This window comes from Mchenga conophoros, linkage group LG4 (assembly GCF_057382185.1).
Source record: "Mchenga conophoros isolate Kocher_MC1m ecotype Shallow Benthic linkage group LG4, M_conophoros_male_GT1.1, whole genome shotgun sequence".
Taxonomy (NCBI): Eukaryota; Metazoa; Chordata; class Actinopteri; order Cichliformes; family Cichlidae; genus Mchenga; species Mchenga conophoros.
In genome coordinates this window covers 27,771,591-27,789,539 of record NC_140529.1, presented here as the reverse complement: position 1 = coordinate 27,789,539, position 17,949 = coordinate 27,771,591, and the positions used below count along the sequence as shown (strand labels likewise).

The 17,949-nt window shown below is 39.3% G+C and overlaps 1 protein-coding gene across 1 annotated transcript in view; it reads left to right on the top strand.

The window, feature by feature from the left end:
• The first annotated feature begins 4,328 nt into the window (after nucleotides 1-4,328).
• gcgra (glucagon receptor a) overlaps nucleotides 4,329-17,949 on the top strand; it is a 51,949-nt gene continuing 38,328 nt past the window's right edge. Inside the window, exon 1 of the mRNA XM_085271452.1 lies at nucleotides 4,329-4,632. The gene's annotated coding sequence lies outside the window, so the exon portion shown is untranslated. The remainder of the gene's footprint in view (nucleotides 4,633-17,949) is intronic.

Genomic DNA, 17,949 nt, shown 5'->3' with positions numbered 1-17,949 from the left:
TAGTTAATTTGACCACAACTGCAATTCCACTGGGTTTTGCACTTACTTGGCACAGCAATGTATGTTACAGTGAAAAATGTTCCATATGCCATATATTACAACTTACACAAAGATATAAAGCAGTGACATGGCAGCTGTATCATACTTACAACTATATCCCTATAAAACCATGAACTTATTCTGTTATCCAAACTATAGAGTTTAAGTAATTATTTTAGTAATTATGTAATTTAAGCATGACAGCAGTATTTTAATTTACTGACCTTTTAATACAATGTGTACATGACCTTTTGCAGTGACCTTATCTGTCTCTTCAAATGTTTACTTTGCATGCAGTTAGACAAACGTGTGTCCTGTAATCTAACTAGATTACATAAAACAAAAATACGGGTTTCAGTCTGCAGAGAAAGAGAGATAATTTTGGGGGGTTCAGAGGGGAAAAAATCATTTTAGTGTCTGTGTCATATTTTAATATTTGTAAATAAAGCTGTGTACTTGTTTGGTTTTGCTGTGCTGGCTCCCTCTGTTGGATGGTTGTGGAAATGCTGCACATCCTCCTAGCACACACTCACACAGACGACAATCACAAGCACGCATTTTTCTCTGTCATTTGGTTAATACTGTGTGGCTTATTCTATTTCCAGCCTGAGCACTCTTGCATATGTGAATATACCTAATGTGTTTTTTTTTGTTTTGCAGCCTGAGGGTCTTTTGTAAAGAACAAGGAATATGCCTTAGTTGTTTTCAGGCATTTCTCTCTTGCTCTCTTTTGTCTTTTACAGCTCATGAAATGATTCTAGAAAGAAAAATATATATAGACGGTGCCACAAGCATCAAGCCTTTGATATTTAGAGTTCAATAAATCCTATAAATGTGTCAAGCTAATTCAGGTCTGGGTATATACAATGTCTCAGAGAATGGGGTTGAGGGGGATGCATGTAATTTAAAAGCATTTCACTAAAGATGCAATGATGCCTGGCAGCTGGACACAATCGTAGCATTTTGCAGCCTCGGGGAGCTTGAGGCGGTTTATAACATCGAGTCTCGCTCACGCCCAGCTCTTGCATATTTTGTGTTTCAGTTCTCGGGAACAAAAGTCACAGAAGCTGCTGCTTGCCATTTTTTACCCCACTCAAAACCTGACAGCTGTTGCGGCACAGGACTGATAAAAATATGTGCATGTAGAGAAATCTTATCGGCTGACACTGTCCGCTGCTACTGGCAATTTATGGCTTTACTTATCAGAAAAAAAAGAAAGATTATTTAACAAACTGTGAAAGGGTTAATGGGTCAAAACCAATAAGCACGATGAACTGACAGAATAAAAGAGCAGGACAGACTACTACAGAGCACAATGTAATAAGTGTATACTATAAGTGGCTGAGTAGTGTGTTTTACAATATTAGATTTAAGTGAAAAAGCAGTGTAGCAGATGTCTGCTTCATCTGAACAGAGCGTATTGACACATGCAAAAGGTCTTTGAGCCTTTTTTCGGTCAAAGTTCACTGTTCAATAAAGTGTGTTTGTGTTTTGCAAGAATGACCACAGTGTTTTTCTTCAGGGATTTAGTGCAACAGCGAACAGAAGACTTCATCTCCTTTTAATTTTAGTGCTTCATGCAGTCACTTTCTCCAAAGGCGAGGTGACTGATTAGTTGGTTGAAAGGCCAAGAAATCCCCCCTTCTGGAAGTCCCTATAGTGAGATAGGATTTTCTCATAAATAATAAAAAAAAAACGCTGACAGGACTCAATGCATTTTCAGTAGCTTGGTGAAAATGCGAGCTAATCCTTTTTGAAAACATTCATCTCACCGCACTCTAGAAAACAGCCCACATTCTGCACGTGATGGATCTTCTCCTAAAACCATGAATACAGACTACATCAAGGGTGAATATCACAGAGGAAGGCATTAATTATTTTGGGCTTGGCATTCTGTTACACCAAATTTAACCCTTATTTGCAGTAAAGAAATTTTGCTGCCCTAAATCCTCTCAGCATAAGCATTAGTTCTGCTCAGTATAACAAATTAAATGACCTTGCTAAGGATAAAGACTTACAGCAGTTTAGCGAAGCGGCTAGTGAGAGAAGAGGGAAAACATGAGATGTCCAGAGGGAGCAGGACAAAGTTCACCTCAGCCAATATGAAAGTTTGATCTCAGCCTCCCAAAAACACACACAAATATGTCCCAAAATAATACACTAATACTGGAGGACACGCCACATAATGGGAGCACAGTGCAGTCCCTGGCTTATTGCAATACCACAGTCTTAGAGTCCAATGAAATCATAATGATGTAAATGTGATCTTCATTTTATAGTCTTGCATCCTTCTGAATCTTGAAAATTGATCACTGACTTCATAATCTTTTAAATGCATGATTTCTTCATGGTAAAGATGAAAATGTTTTATCAGTATCATGCATAACAACAGTGTTTGTTTACTCTAGCATTTGATGCTAAGCCGATGGTACAGGACCTCCACTACTCTAGGGTCAATCCACAGATCACTGCCTGCCTCCTGCAGCTCAAAAACATGGCTGCTCTCATGTGAAATATGTCCCATACCCCATCATATAGTAACCTTTTAAAACCACCTTAAGCAGAAATGACTTGAAGTAATAGTCTTCTGTATGTTGGTAGGTTTTGGCCCACTGCTCTTTACAACATTGCTTCAGTTCATTGAGGTTTGTGGGGATTTGTTTATGCTCTCTTAAGGTCCCACCACAGCATTTCAATGAGCCATTGCTGCTTCTTGATTCTTTTTGTTTTTTAGACTTTCTGTTTCTGCTGGTGATCTGGGTATCAATGCCTGTTGCATGACCCCATTTCAATCAGCTTTAACACTCACAGAGATGACATTTAGCTCTAGAATACTTTGGTACTCAGAGGAGTTCATGGCCAACTCAGTGACTGCAATGTGCCAAGGTCCTGTGGCTGCAAAACAAGCCTAAATCATCACTCCTCCACCCCCATGCTTGAGAGTTGGTATAAGGTGTTTGTGCTGATATGCTATTTGGTTTTCTCCCAATGCTTTATGGCCAGAAATCTCCCCTCCAGGCTTGTCTGACATTGTTTCAGAAGGCTTGTGGTTTTATCAGAGGCAGTTTTGCAAACTGATCCTTTTAAAGAGAAAAGGCTTTGGCTTGGCAATCTTTCCAGATAAACCAAACTTGTTCAGTCTTTTTTCTAACTTTACTATGATGACCTTCAACATCCAAAATGCTAACTGAGGCCTATAAAGTCTCAGATGTATGTCTTGGGTGTTTTTATTTTATTTTCAACTAAGTGCATTATCAGTACCTGGCTATTACTAAGGTTACACTTTTTTCCCCCCACATGACTGTATCTTCTTTTAGTGACATCGGTCTGCAGTGCTTTCAATGCACTTCAGTTTTGATCTGCACAATCTCTCAACAGCAGAGTGTCAGAGTGTATCTCAGAGTGCATTAAGTTGTAAGGCACACAAAGATTCCCTCAAAGCAAGTAGAAAGAAAATCTAGGCTCCTCCCTGAGCAGCTGATGCAGCTCGGCCTGTATTTACTGGCTGAGGTACTCAAACATATATTTGAATGCAACACACCTCAGTAGATACAGTAAGAATAAAATGATGCTGAAGTTTGTTCTTGTGGTCTCGTGCCTAGTCTTTATACACTCCTGTAGTCTTTGGGTTTCAGTAGGGATACATCCATAGACTGCAGATGATGTCATTTTAAAAAACAAAACAAAAACATTTTTGGCCCTTTTAGCCAATTTATGACACACACATACACTATCTCCTGTGCAAAACTGAACAATAACTTGGAAAAAGATACTTTACGTCATTTTCTTTGTAGTTGCCATAATATTCACCAAATTCTGCAAGGTTTGTTACTTTTTCAGGCAGTGTTTAACTTTTACTCATGAGCATAGCATTAGACGAGTTTTAACTATAAGAAAAAAGACTTGTTTTCACATTTTAGTCTGTATAAATGAAGACTTTGAACAAACGCATGTCCTGAGAAGTCGTTAAAAACGTGAGACACTGTCTACAGATGTGGGACAGTAAGGCAAAGAATAATTGCGTTATTTATTTATTTTTATATTTTAAAAGGCATATAAGGTGTGTATGTAGGCAGAATGAGGCTCAGTTCAAATGTTTGCAGCTACCAGATGAATAAGACACGAGAACAAATCAGCCCTAATTAACGAAGAGCTCAGTGTCCAGTCCGAAATTCAAACAACCCACGTTCGTCAAACGACACAGAAAAACGCTACAACACTCTGACCCAGTGTTTAAATGACCCCCCTCCCCACCCCTCGTCACTTACGTCACACGGGTACAAGGAGCGCAAGTAAGCAGCTGTGCGCTCGCGCTCAGTACAAAGACAGAACCAAACCGTTCACTTTAATACATTTATTTAATATCTTTGTATTATTATTATTATCATTTTTCCGTACTTTAAGAGTTTCGCCAAATTCCTCAAACAGTTCTCCCGACAGGGCAGACAACTTATCTGCGAGGCGAGCTGTAATTTATTGTGAAAGTTGGATTAGAGCGGAGCCGCGTGAACTCACCGGGAATACGCGGCTCAGATGATGAGCAGCGGTGAAAGATCACATCTGCAGAATCGGCGGAATCCCGTGCTGTCAACGGTAATTTGCCTTGCATTTATTTTTGATTGAGTTTGGTTTAATTTGATATTTGATATTGACACAAGTGAGCTCGTTCACGTGAGCAGAATCTCATCATTCTGGCCATGTTGCAGGCTGTGATGGACCTTAAAATATCTATTACCAAGAAGGGTTTTAATAAAACTCTAATCGGTATTATTATTATTTTCCGAAATTGGAATTGCCGAAACGAAATGAAAGGATTTCTCTCTCTCTTTTTCTGCTGCATGTTCGGACACATTTACATTTCTGGAAACGTGTTTCTGGATCCCTCCAGTTGCATTTAGTGTCACTTATCGCTAATGTTCAAAGGCCGTGTTATCTAAACGGTCTTTTATCTGGGATCTTGAGTCCCACATGTCAAAGATACGAGTGTTCTGTGGATAAATGGTTGTGCAAAAATACAGAAACGGTGTGTTGTATTTCGAAAAGTGGTCTTACTGGTCTTACACAACAGCACATTGAAAAAAATATTAAAATGATAGAAGCAATAATTGAAGGATGAATAAAGTTTTCTCCTGACTCCTTTACAGCACGTGCAAATAGTATATTAAGCAAATCATTGTGGAAAAGCAAGGATCAATTTTTAAGAATCTCTTAATCTTAAAGTGGATTTAAATTGAACGTACAGGCTTAATTTAGTGTTAAATGTGACTTTGCTGCTTTGCATTCTCCCGTAGCCTACAGCGCTACGGTGTCCACAGTGTACGAATGGCAGTCGAGAGACCTTATTAGCTCAGCCAGACTAAACCTAGTCCCCTTCAGTCCAAAACAACGGACCACTCAGCTTAAAGTAGTCACCCTCTTCGCGCAATTATTTGCAACTGTTTAAGAGAGAGTTACAAAATACATGTTAGGAACCTGAAGATTTTTAATTAACACCATGTGCATATGTGTAAATCTATTTGTTTGTTGTGTTTTGAAATTTCAATGCAGCAGCAAATTAACTCCCGCGACCCTGTTCTGTATGCCTACGCATGCATCTAATAATGTACAGGCAGAATAATTACAGTCGTGTTTCTGTGTGCATAAAATACATAAGAATTTAATTGTTAGGGGACTTAATTGTCCACAAGTGTTTCTGATCCTAATTAAACCTACTTGAGCAGCATCACATGAGAGAACATGTTGGTCCTTAGTCCCCTGTGCATTTTGCATAGTGTGGCTAATAAATGTGCCCATTGTTAGGCAAACACCTCTGGCACATTACTAAACAAGCATATTCATTACTATTACAGCTGCTGCTGCAGTAATGCATCAGAGAGACATGCTCCTCGGTGGGTCTGTGTGTGCAGGTGCACTCGGTGAATGAGTGGTGCCCCACTGGATGATGTATTTAGTCTTAATTTGCAAACATTAGTGGGTGGCACAGAAGTTTCAGTGCATACAGAATAAACATTACTGAGGTTTTGCGATACATAAAGTGAGCTTCTGCTCTGTAAGTGCAGCTACAATCAGTGTGGCAAACTTTCCACAGTCATGAGTTTCGGTATAGCCACAGATAAAAATGCTGAATGACAATACAGGGATCGCTGGATTTGTTACATAGATATAGGACCTTCATATGCATGCAGTACATTGTGGTTTGGAACAACTTTCCAGCTAAATGATTCAGACTGCGATCTGATCTCAGGGGCCAGAGAGCGAAAGCTGGGAGTGCTTTCTGACCTTCTCACTGCCCTGAGTGCTGTTAGCTAGTACTTTACACCACGATCAGCTGCAGGATCCCAAAGCTCTAACAGAAAAGAGTTCTTTAAGAAGAAGGTGAAAAAAGGATTTGTTGTTCTTGGTCAGAGTTCACATAGAAAGGACGCACTGAAAGTCAAGTGGCTCCACTCACTATCACTGCTATATCTCTTCATTCAGTTTTGTTTGGTAACAAAAAGTGTGATATTAGTTGTGGGACTTTTTCCTTTCCTTTAAATGAAAATACAGCAGGTGTTTTTTGTCAAAGTCTCTATGGTAAAGCAAGAATAAATGTGTGTTTGTCATGGAGTTAGTTTTGTGTCTTTATCTTGTAGTCAAGTAATGTAGGTTTTGTTGTTTTTCTTAAAAAACATTTGGCATGTTGAGATGAATATCATGGGAGGGACCTGTGGTAATAGAGACACGGCTCTACTGGTCAGTGTCAACTGGACAACATCCACAGTTAGTAATTGTGAGAGGGAGTCCATGAAATAGAGAAAGGAGTTTAGTTGTCCTCTACATGAGAATCAGCTCAACATCAATGGGCTGAAATGTATTTAACGTTAATTTAGGAAATACATCTTTACAAAATTAAGTACATTTGTAAAGGACATTTTCTTTTCCTCCAGGAAAAGAAAGTATGTTTACGTATGTTTTAATTTCAAACCTGCTGTTTAGTTGCATTGAAGACACTTGAGTAAGGTCATTATATTGTGGTCAGTGTCGTCATCTAAGCAGCCAGATAACTTACAAAAAACCCCTTTGTCAGATTTTACTTAATACCAGTGCAAAACATTAATATGTTTATACATCAGCTGTCCAAAGTTGCTTCACTTCATTTTGTTTTTTATTTTTTATATGAAAACACAATGGGAGCATCTGATAATTTACATTACACCATTACACATAAGTGAATGAGTTTGACCCAGCAGGTAGTTTTTTTTAAAAACGCAGCAAAGAGATTCATTTACGGATAGACAACATTCAAAAATAGCCATGGTTTCCTAATTATGAGACGCCTTAACAAGACAAGGATGAGAGACACAACAAGAACAGAGAAATACAGCGTCCTTGGTAATTTCTTGCAGCTTAACTTTGTACTTTTCCCTCGGCTGTGGTTAAGACAATTGAGACGAGAGAGGGAGTAATAGCGAAGAGATAACGATAGAGAGTGTCTGGAGAGACAAAAGAAGAGAACGTGTGAGCGAACAAAGGAGACAGAACGAAGAAGGTGATCCGGAGAGCCTCAGCTGGATTAACGCTCGTGGAGGTGTGATAGACAGGTGTGAGTGTAAGAGTGTGAGTGTTTGTGTCAGCCCCATCAAGTGACCATGGATGTCCTGTGTGGCACGGCAGCCTCCAATTCAATTGGACCAATGCAATTGAACCAGGGGCTCTAAGAATAGCTTCCACTACAAAGTGCTGTCACTCTGTTAAAAGAGAAGTCCACAATATCCATCTAGATATTGCTGCTAGGCTCCACTTAGCCCTGTGCCCCCTCCAGCTCATAACAGCTTGACCGCAAAACACACATACAATGTGAATACACTCATACCTGCATGAGCAAACACAAAAATTCTCGGGAGATCGAACTGTACGTGATATTTCATCGTCTCTATCCTCAGGCCAGTCCATGCAATTAAAGAAGAAAGAAAAAGGAGTAAAAGTCATCTCTCTTATGGATCTGTGCATCATATTGGGGATTAAGGAAGTCAATTATTGTTATAGTGTAATCAGAGAGCATGTGAAAAGAAAGAAAAAGAAAAAAAATACAGTTTTAGTTTTTTTTTTTAGACTGACTACATTACCTGCATATTTCCTTCATGACTACATCAGAAAAAGGCAAATTCTATTACACAGAGGCACACAAACAAATTTCATGACTCATTTGGACATAAACAAAATTACTGAAATCTCTGTGAAGTGCATGCATAAATACAAATGTATACATTATGTGCTCTCTTTCTGTCTCTCCAGCTCAGTCAACAGCAATAGGTGAAAATGTTTTGCACCGCAAATCTATTATTCATGTTGGCACAAAAGTAATGAACCGAAAAGCTGCTGTTGGACTATCATAAATTTGACATTGCTGTTTTTTTTGTCTAACAAATAGAAAAGAAGTGCAGAGTGTTCCTGTCAGAGTGCATCTTTTTAAGAAGACAACTGAAACGGGGAAATTACTGTTGTCCTAAAACAAACTCTCAATTTGCTAGCTAGGAAAATGTAAAAACAACAACAGAAAAAATTGAAATTGCAATCGCTGTAACGTACTGTGGCCACTGGGTGCTAAGGCTGTGGCGCCATCTGAAGAGGCCAGGGTTGGGGATCAAACCAGTAGCCCTGTGGTTAGGGGACAATGCTCCTACGTGTGAGTCAAAGCAGCCAAGAGAGGGTAAAATAGCAAGTGAAAAGCTTAAAATGCATTGTGATTATGCAAAAATCCAGTAAAGTGGGGTGATTGTTGCTGAAAGGCAAGCAGAGATGATACTCACCCTTCCATGTTCCCCATCAGTGTTGTATGGGTAATATTACTATTGCGAATATTAAAGGTTGAGCTCACACAGTACCATCATATTGTGTACTATCATATCTTTGTAGTATGGCTTTCTCTAAAAGAAAAACATGTCTTAATCTGATTAGAAAAACAGCCCTACACCTTAATGGAAAAAAAGAAATACATTAGTATAATAAAAGCAAACTGAATTGAAGCTTTAGTATTGTGTGACATGGTTAATATTTTTTAAGAAATGAGGGAGAAAAAGAAAATCAACTCATTAAACTTGCATCCAGCCAACCAAGTGATTATTCATACTATGTCCCAATCGGAGAAACACAGACACCAATAATCAATTAACTGATATATACTAGAACTAAAATATAACAAAGACTTTAGGCTCTAAACCATACGTACACAAACTTAAAACCTTGGGACATTCCAGAGATCACAGTACCCTCTTCATTATGTGAATTTTCTTTATAAAGGTTTTCCTGGCTAAAACTAATCTGCTGAAATGAAAAATCACAGTAATATCCTCACTTACTTTCTAACTGTCCTTCTGCGGTAACATGCAGATTGCAACTGATCTTAGAGCAGTGAAACATAATTAACATATAGTGCATGCAATACTGATTAAGTGCAAAGAACCACAAAAAAGCTCCTGGCCTCTTAGCTTCCAGGACACACCCTTGAAAATGACAGCAGCTACAGACTCCAGTGGCTCAGAGTCAAGCTTGCCTCCAGAGACAGTAGCCAAGTGCGGCCACAAGATGGCAACAACTTATAGTTTGTATGCAAACATGCAATGTCAGACACTTTATAGGACGGAACGCTGTATGAAATGTAAGCCAAGTTTTGTATACAGGCAAAAAGCTTTATTTAAACACACACAAAATTACCTTGGCTTGAATTACTGTCACATAGAGTTGGTTTCTAAATAAATCTATTAATAAATTTGTTTTTGTTTCTTTTCATTTTGATGCGCTTTCCATGAACTAGGAGGCAGTCACCGATAACTTTATTTATTCAGTTTGATGTATGCCAGGTGGCGCGCATTGTCACAATGTGTAACCATAGTTAGTGTAACCATAGCGCAAATTTGGTTAGTCTACCCAACCGCGTGATTTGTGACGTTCTATGCGGATAAAAGAGTGCAGCTAGCATTTAGTGGAAAAGTCAAAGGTAAATGTGCGGACATTGTCATTTTTTTAGCCGTAACTTGACACGTGTCGGTAGGTCTGCCTTCAACACATCACCTCGGTGACCTATCGGAAAGCCACTACACACACACATCCATGGTCACAAGTGCGCACACCCGATCTTTATTTACACAATTAAACAGGAAAAATTAGAACTAATCCCTTTCTGTTAGCAGCAGGAAACATCTACTGCTTATTTAATATACATCGACGTCCACGTAGCTTCGAGGCACAGTTTAATGGTTGACTTTGCTGTTCCAACTTTCAGGTGCGCACTGGGTTAAACTGATAAGATAAGAGGTTATTAAATCTTCCCAAGTACACTCAGCAGAGTGTCAATAGCAGAGCGCCATCTCAGTTCCTTTATGAAACCACTCCAACACCTGTAGGAAAAAATTTAATTAGTTATTTGCTTTTAAAGAGCAATAAACTGATATATATAGCACCAGAAAAGGACTTACCCAGTGGTTGCCTTACACCTTCCCTCATTTTTAGCCTTTTTTGTTATGGCTTAAAAAAGAAAAACCTTGCGCCTACTCTGGATGCTCATTGCTGCTTCTTTTGTTTACTCCACACAACGCACAGTGCAAGCTAGACTGTGCTCTTGTTTCTTTGCCAGTATGTGCACACTTAATGTCTTGGCTGGAAACTATTTCCCTTGATGCCCATCTGGGCCATGTCCCGATGTTGCTCTCTGGTCTCTACGTAGCGTCTGCTGCCTTTTCCTGCATGTTCTCTGCTCCGTACCCACAGCAGAATCAGATATGAAGTGCAGCACATTCCATCACTTACTGTGGCCCGTGTGGCAGGCAGCATTGTACCTTCCTGCCCCTGTGAGCAAAAGACAATCAATCTTACATGCCCAAAGAGTCCACTCATGGTGCACAGACTGAACTGTTTCTGCAGTGTCGACCAAAAGCGATCAGAGCTTTTGCGGTTGCCAAGAAAACAGCCAAATAGTGGTTTTCAAATTGATTTAATATATAATTGCGCTATAGAATGTGCCTTACAGTCTCAGTCAGAAATCATTGCATCATAGTTTTTTCCATTTTCACACACGCTGAACATAAGAAACCTATTATAATGGAGTAAATAGAGGAAAACCAGAAATGCGGCGCTCAGAAACCAAATGCATCATTTCATTCTTGGTTCTATAGGAGCTTTGCTATTTCAGCTTCACAGCACGAAGATTTACCACATTCCTTTTGGATATCAGCCATGCACTGAGACTCGTAAATTATGTCCTTCCTTTCTTCATTCCGTCAGTTTAAGAAGGTCCCATGGAATAGTTTGAGGATTTATTTTCCCAGTGTATGAGCCCGTTAAGGGAAGTTGAGAAGCGTTACGCACCCTTTTCAGTCAGTACTTGTTTAGTGTCATAAGAAGAACAATTGTTGTGAAATTAAATTTGTTACAAGAGTGCACTTTTTAAATCTTTCATTCATACCTTTGAATGGTTGGTGGAAGGTTTTACTGCTGTGGTGTCTGAAGCACACTGTACATTCCTCCATTCATAAAAATTTTAACCATTGGGAGGACGTATCTTTTAAAGTTTGCATTTGTTTTCTTTTTTTGTTGTTGTTGTTGTTTGTTTTGAAACTAAATTTAGGCTTAAAAGCTAGAGAGTGAGCCCTACTTAGTAAAGCTTTCTGATGGTCAGATTTTAAAGGCGTCCCTGTGATTGCTTTGATTGCTAGCGGATTGCCACAGTAACCTGTAGCTAGTAAGGAAGATGTCAACTGGTCTATCCAACTAACTATCGCTCAGAGCGGTAGTTCATGTGACCCAAAAGGGAAATAGACAATGTTTGGACTGAACAACAACTGAACCACATTTAAAAATAACAGTGAACAGCTGTACAGTACAGGTTCACTACTGCTTAGTGAAGACAAGTTGGCAAACTGCAGCCAAAGCAATCCCAGAGATGTTTTCAGTGGAGCACTGTTTACCTCTTCGTGACCAGTTTCACCTAGCAACAGCAACCATGTCCAGAAACCACTGAACAATCAGTTGTAGAATATACATTTTTCCCTAGCAACCAGAAGTTGCTAGGGAAAAATGTCACTGACTGGTCTCTAGGTGTGACTGGGGCTTTAGCAATCATAGTACCTGCCAGTGCCAGTGTCAGTGGGTCTCTAGGCCCATGTGAAAGAGACCTTATCTGTCTCTTCTGCTCAATTCAGTTTTATTTATATATCACCAAATCACAACAACAATTGCTCCAATGCACTTAAATCACAATACTTAAATTGTTGTGATGACGATATAAAAAGAGAACGTGAAAACTCTGAGTTACATGGTGAAACCTGGTTCAAATCAAAGATAGGACAAAAACAAGTCCACTCATCATGATTCTTTGATTATTCAATTCTATTCCAATTCATGATTGGATAAGCTTTACTAAATCCAAGCTGTAATTGGGTAAAAGGCACACCCTGGACATGTTGGAGAGAGACAGAATCATCTATCTAGCCAGCCTGTAGATTTGAACCCATGACCCTCTTATTGTCACTGAATCACCATGCTGTTGTTTAAAAAAAAGAAAAGAAAAGTGAAATGCAAAATGTTGGCATCCAGATTCCTGTGTGGCCCCTGTAACACCGTTGTCTATTTTAAATGGTTTTTTTGGGTTTTTTTTAAATAAATCTCTGCCACCGTTAGTTAAGACGAGTCTGCAATAACAGAAGGAAAGAGATTGAAGAGAATGAAAACAGAAAGCAAAAAAAAAAAAGAAGAAGAAGAATGACAACAGCAGGTTACCAATGACAGGAGTAAGCAGTGATAGATGCTGTCATTTTTCAGAAGCTGCTGGCTTCACAGAGATAGCACGCAGCCAGGAGACCGTGTTGGCCTCTGTTTTTTGTTTTGTTTTACTTTGATTTCGCTCGCTCAGTTCAGTGATCAGTTTTGTTTTTACTCACTGGTTGGGTTTAGGAAAAGGTTGCGGTGCTGAAATATGAAGAGTAGCCAATGAATCAAGAATCCCTGCTCAAGAGTACATATGTAATCCATTAGGAGTGAGATGCAGTGCATCATGGACACGTCTTAGATGCAACTGTGTCTTTTTTACAAAAACCCATATTCAATACCCCAAAAATGAAAGCAGACCGGTATTGCTCTATTATTTATCTTTTTAGGAAGAAAGATAAAAGAGGTACTGAATGACAGACTGCATTGCACTGGTATTGCTTTACTTGGCATCATCTAAGACTGCACCAAGCCATGTGACTCTTTTGTCTTTGTAGATTTCCTATATTAATCTGTTAGGGCCTAAATGAAAAATAAGTTTTTCAAAGTCACATATATTTGTCTGTCACCCGCAATGATTTTATAAAGTGAGTAGCTGCATATGTGTGGGAGTAGAGTATCTTTGATATTTGAGCTCAGCAGATGTGAAACAGTAAGATTTCCGCTCTCTTTGCCATATGTTAATACTTAGACTAAATTCTGAGGGTCTTTTGTAAATCGTGCTTTACAGAAAAAACAAAAAAACCTGCTCATTAAGTGTAATCAGTGTTGTAGATGGACTGGGATATGTCGCCTCACAGGCTGAAGGTCATGATTGGAATTATTTCTCAGATAAGTCATGACAGAAGTCAGTGGGTTGTGATGATGGAGACATATCACTCGTGCTCTCTCTCTCCAAGATGAATCACCCAGTCAGACTCATATGATTATACACTAATGACCGACCTACACGCATCAGTTTGCTGAACAGGGGCCATGTGCTTGTAGCCTTTCAGCCGGGCCACTATGGGTCAAGCTGTGGATCAAAATTTGAGGTGACAGATACGTTCACGTCTCAGTGGGGCGTGACAGTACGTCTGTTCCGCACGAGGTCAAGTCCTCCTCGGTGCGCGCTGAAATATTTCCATACAAAGTACAGACTTGAGCGTTTATCAGAGAGGAATCAATACCTGCATAGGAGCAGCAAAGGATTTAAAAAAGATCAAAGAACACAGGAACGCTTTCACTTTTGTAAACTCTGAAGCAGGCAGAGGTATCGAGCAACTTTCCATTTGTTCAGATCCACATCGGTTAGGTGCTAAAAATACCCCCTGCTCCCTTGTTGTATCTATCCGATTGTTCAGTCTGACGTCACTAGCCGTGTCTGGGTCTAAACTCTGCTGCAGGTCCATATCAAACAATCACTATGGCATTACTGAGAGTTGAAAAACTGTCTAAAGTCTTTCATCTTTAATAAAATGATCAGCGTTCTGCTCTACCGGGTGTAACAATTGAGTTTAACATCCAGGCATCCATGAAAACTGAATTTATGACATTTAACGGAGTTAGAAGTTAGCAGGAAGTTAGCTCGCTAGCTTCTATCCAAATACAATATAGCATGTCCTGACTGCGGGGTTTTGGAAACAAATTAAAACGTACAGCTCTGTTATCACTTCCAGCATAAATGAAGACAGAAAACTAAATAGCAGTGACGTTTGTAGGGTTACTGAAGTTTGGCTAGCTGGTATATAATGATGTGCTACGTGCTTGCGACACAGCTATGTTAGCATAATATAAACAAGCTAACTTTTTTCCCACTCGATAAAAGTTAACGTGAGTGTTCTCGGTGGTCAGGAACAAATGTAATCGCATGGCAGGATGCTGTAAAAGGACCAAACTTCAGCCAGGAGAACAACTGAGATAATCCATCCACAATACGAGGTTAGTCATTCATATACTGCTGCATGGGCTGGGCTGTAGTTACATCCTAAGGTTTTAAAAACTGAGCTTAAATAAATGATTAGTGGTAATAAAAGCCGAGGGAGGTCAACAGTGATCACTGACTGTTTTAGGAGCTTTTTGAGATTAAATAGAAGAAAATACATAACATTAAACATGTTAACAACACAAAAGCCATATTAAATGCAGACTACTTTAGACCCGGAAGTAGGATTCGTCGCGTCATCACTGAACAACCGGATATGAGTTGAGGGTCAAACATAGATCCTTTTGCTCCCTAACACAGCCTATTATCACAGTAGAGAGCACAAACAACAGTTGCTTTATCTCAGTGACTGCTCAGCTGGAAACTGTTGCAACCATGCTTCTTCTGTGGGCTTTGGGTCGCACATCAGGACAACTTTTCTCCATCAACAGACAAATAATCTCTGAATTCTCGTTCACTCATCATTTCATAATGAAATGTTTTGTTGTTGTTTTTTTAAATGCCCCTGCTCCAATGTATGTATTTTTTGAAGGTTTGGCAAATTTTAAACTGCTTCCATCCTGCTATTTCTGCAAATCTAATCCTCGCTGAGTATATAAAACAACTATAATCTTTGTTTGAAGGCCCAAGATGTCACAGAAGAAAAGCAAACACTTTGAATAGAGTTGTGCATGCACTTGTCATGTTAAATCAACATAGTTTACTCAAAGTGAGGTCTTCATGCAAAGAGCATGGCGCAGAAAATGCTTCAGGTCACAGAAAGTAATCAGAAAAGTGCAGCGACTGGCTGCCTCCTCCACATAGCGAGGCTCTGTAAGACACAAGGTTAACAACAGCTAAAGTACAGAGGATTAGACAAAAGGAAAGCAGATTGCTGCGTAGTCAAAAAATGTTCTACATTTTAAGGATTAAAATAAATAGAAAATTTCTGGTCATGTCCATGAGAATCTGGAAAATTTGTTTCAGTGTTTTCTTGTTTTAATTTAAAAAAAAGATGAGGTTTTCATAAGATGTTTTTCATGTGGTCTTATTTTTGATGTTAAACGTTTGGCTGTACAACTGTTCAGGTGCACAGTTTGTTAATGGGTTTCCCATTGAATAGAGCCCAAGTATCGCATCAAAGTGCATAACTGAACCCCTGAATCCAGTGTTGGATATAAGTCAGCATCGTGTTAAATCTTGTGTACCCAAGAAAATTGGGTTTCCTCCAACAATCTGTATTGGAAACCAATGTCGTAGAGGCCTTCCTCTCAGTGTTCTTCTATTTTGTCAATGGCTCTGGTGACGTGACTAAGGGGACAAAAGTAAACTTTCCTGCCTAACTCACCTTTTCCACCTTTTAAAACCAAAACAGGTAAACTGATGTTTGACGGAGCAGTCTTAACCAGCTGTTGCTGTGCTGAAAACACAGTGGAATTTAAGTGTACAGTAAGAGACGAGAACCAACATCCAGCGGAGACTACGTTATGCTGTATTCAAGCAGTAAGATCGTCCCTTATGAGGCGGAATCTGCTCAGAACAAGAGGTTTCAGTCTCAGGCTACTGTAGAGCATCTTTATACAATTTTGATTGTTACTGATTTGAATGAATTAGAATATGGATATTGTTTTGTATATACATACAAACAGTTCAATATGAGGTCTGGCCTCATCTAATGTGATGCAGTCACCTGTGTGTGCATAGATTGCTCAAGCTTCTGGATCTGTTGTTGACAAATTGCTCTCCCTATTTCTGGATGAGTACAGTCTGCAGCTGTGCAATGGTTGCTGGTTGTGGCTGCCCTCTAATGAAACCGCTGACCCAGCGTGTCCCATGTCCAGTAAGGCGGCATGTCGGAACTAGATTTTTTTCCAAGGAAGTATCTCCTCATCCTGAGAGATTAGCACTACTACATTGTCCACATTGCACTACTATATTATACAGCTTCAGGCTGGATGTGCCAGTACCAGCTTGAGCAGCTCATCTCAGTTTCTCTCAGATTTACACCAAGAACAATGAGACTAGAGAGGCTCCAGGGACAGTTTTGGACATATAGCAGGATCCAGCATGCCAATAGCTCAACGTTGGTCATCTTTACTCAGTTGTGGCACTAATGATCACTGATGGTCAAGTTACTTGAAAAAAGTAATTATTAACTAATTACTGATTACTTCTCCAAAAAGTAATCCCATTACTCTACTGATTACTTATTTGCAAAAGTAATTAGTTACTTAGTTACTTTTTAAAAATATGATACCCAACTTGAATAAGTAATAAAGCAATAGACCTTTCAGTCCCCCCCAAAAATTGAATTTATGTATGCTGTATGCATTTTGTTCATTCCTAAGTTGTGAGTCTACACAACAGCCAAAAATAGTCTCTAGTTATTAACATCTGAAATGATGAAGGCACTTGAAAAGTAACACAAAATTATCTGCCCTTCCAGAAAAACAAAAACTTTTCAGAAGTACTTAAGGTTTTGTGAGAGTACAAGACCCTGTTCAGTCTTTCCCTCCCATGCTTCTAGACTTCGGATTGGCCAACCTATCGTTTTTAGCATTTACATGTGGACGGAGACATTTTTTAAAACTGCATGTGTGGACGGGATTTCTTTAAAAACAAAAAAAAAAAACGGAAAATCCTTTCAAAAATACTTGTGTACGTGTGGACATAGCCTGAGTCCTGTCATTCTTAAATCTATTTTCACCTGTTTAGCAGGAGCGGAGCAGGTGGAGGTTTGCCCAGTGCCGCAGCGGTCATGACAGCGGTAGGATCCGGGGGTTTCTCCGTGAATTTCATATTCCCGAGGCAGCTTGCTAGGTACTTGCTCAGAAATTTAAGGGTTTTTTTTCGCTGTAAAAAGAAGTTTTCTTCCCACGCAGTGTACAGCAGACGCTAATGTTTTTGTCACTTTTTACAGAAGCAAACTCAAAGTAAGGTCAGTACTTCCACGAATTAAATGCTGCACAATCGTACTCTCTCCCGCACTCTATATATTATCCATTGTTGATCTGCACACGTCTGTTACCACGAATGTCCCCTTACATCATTGTCATGAGACACTCTCACAAACAAAATCACGGTTTAGTAACGCAGTAATGCCACGTGCTTACGGGAAAGTAACAGCAACAGTAACAAATTTTCTTAAATTAAGGATTTAATATTAATTTAAATTAATTCAAATTAAGATCTCAGGTTTTATGTGTAGTTGAACATCTTTACACTGACAGAAAGGCTACAGTTTAGTGCTATAAAAATCAAATTGA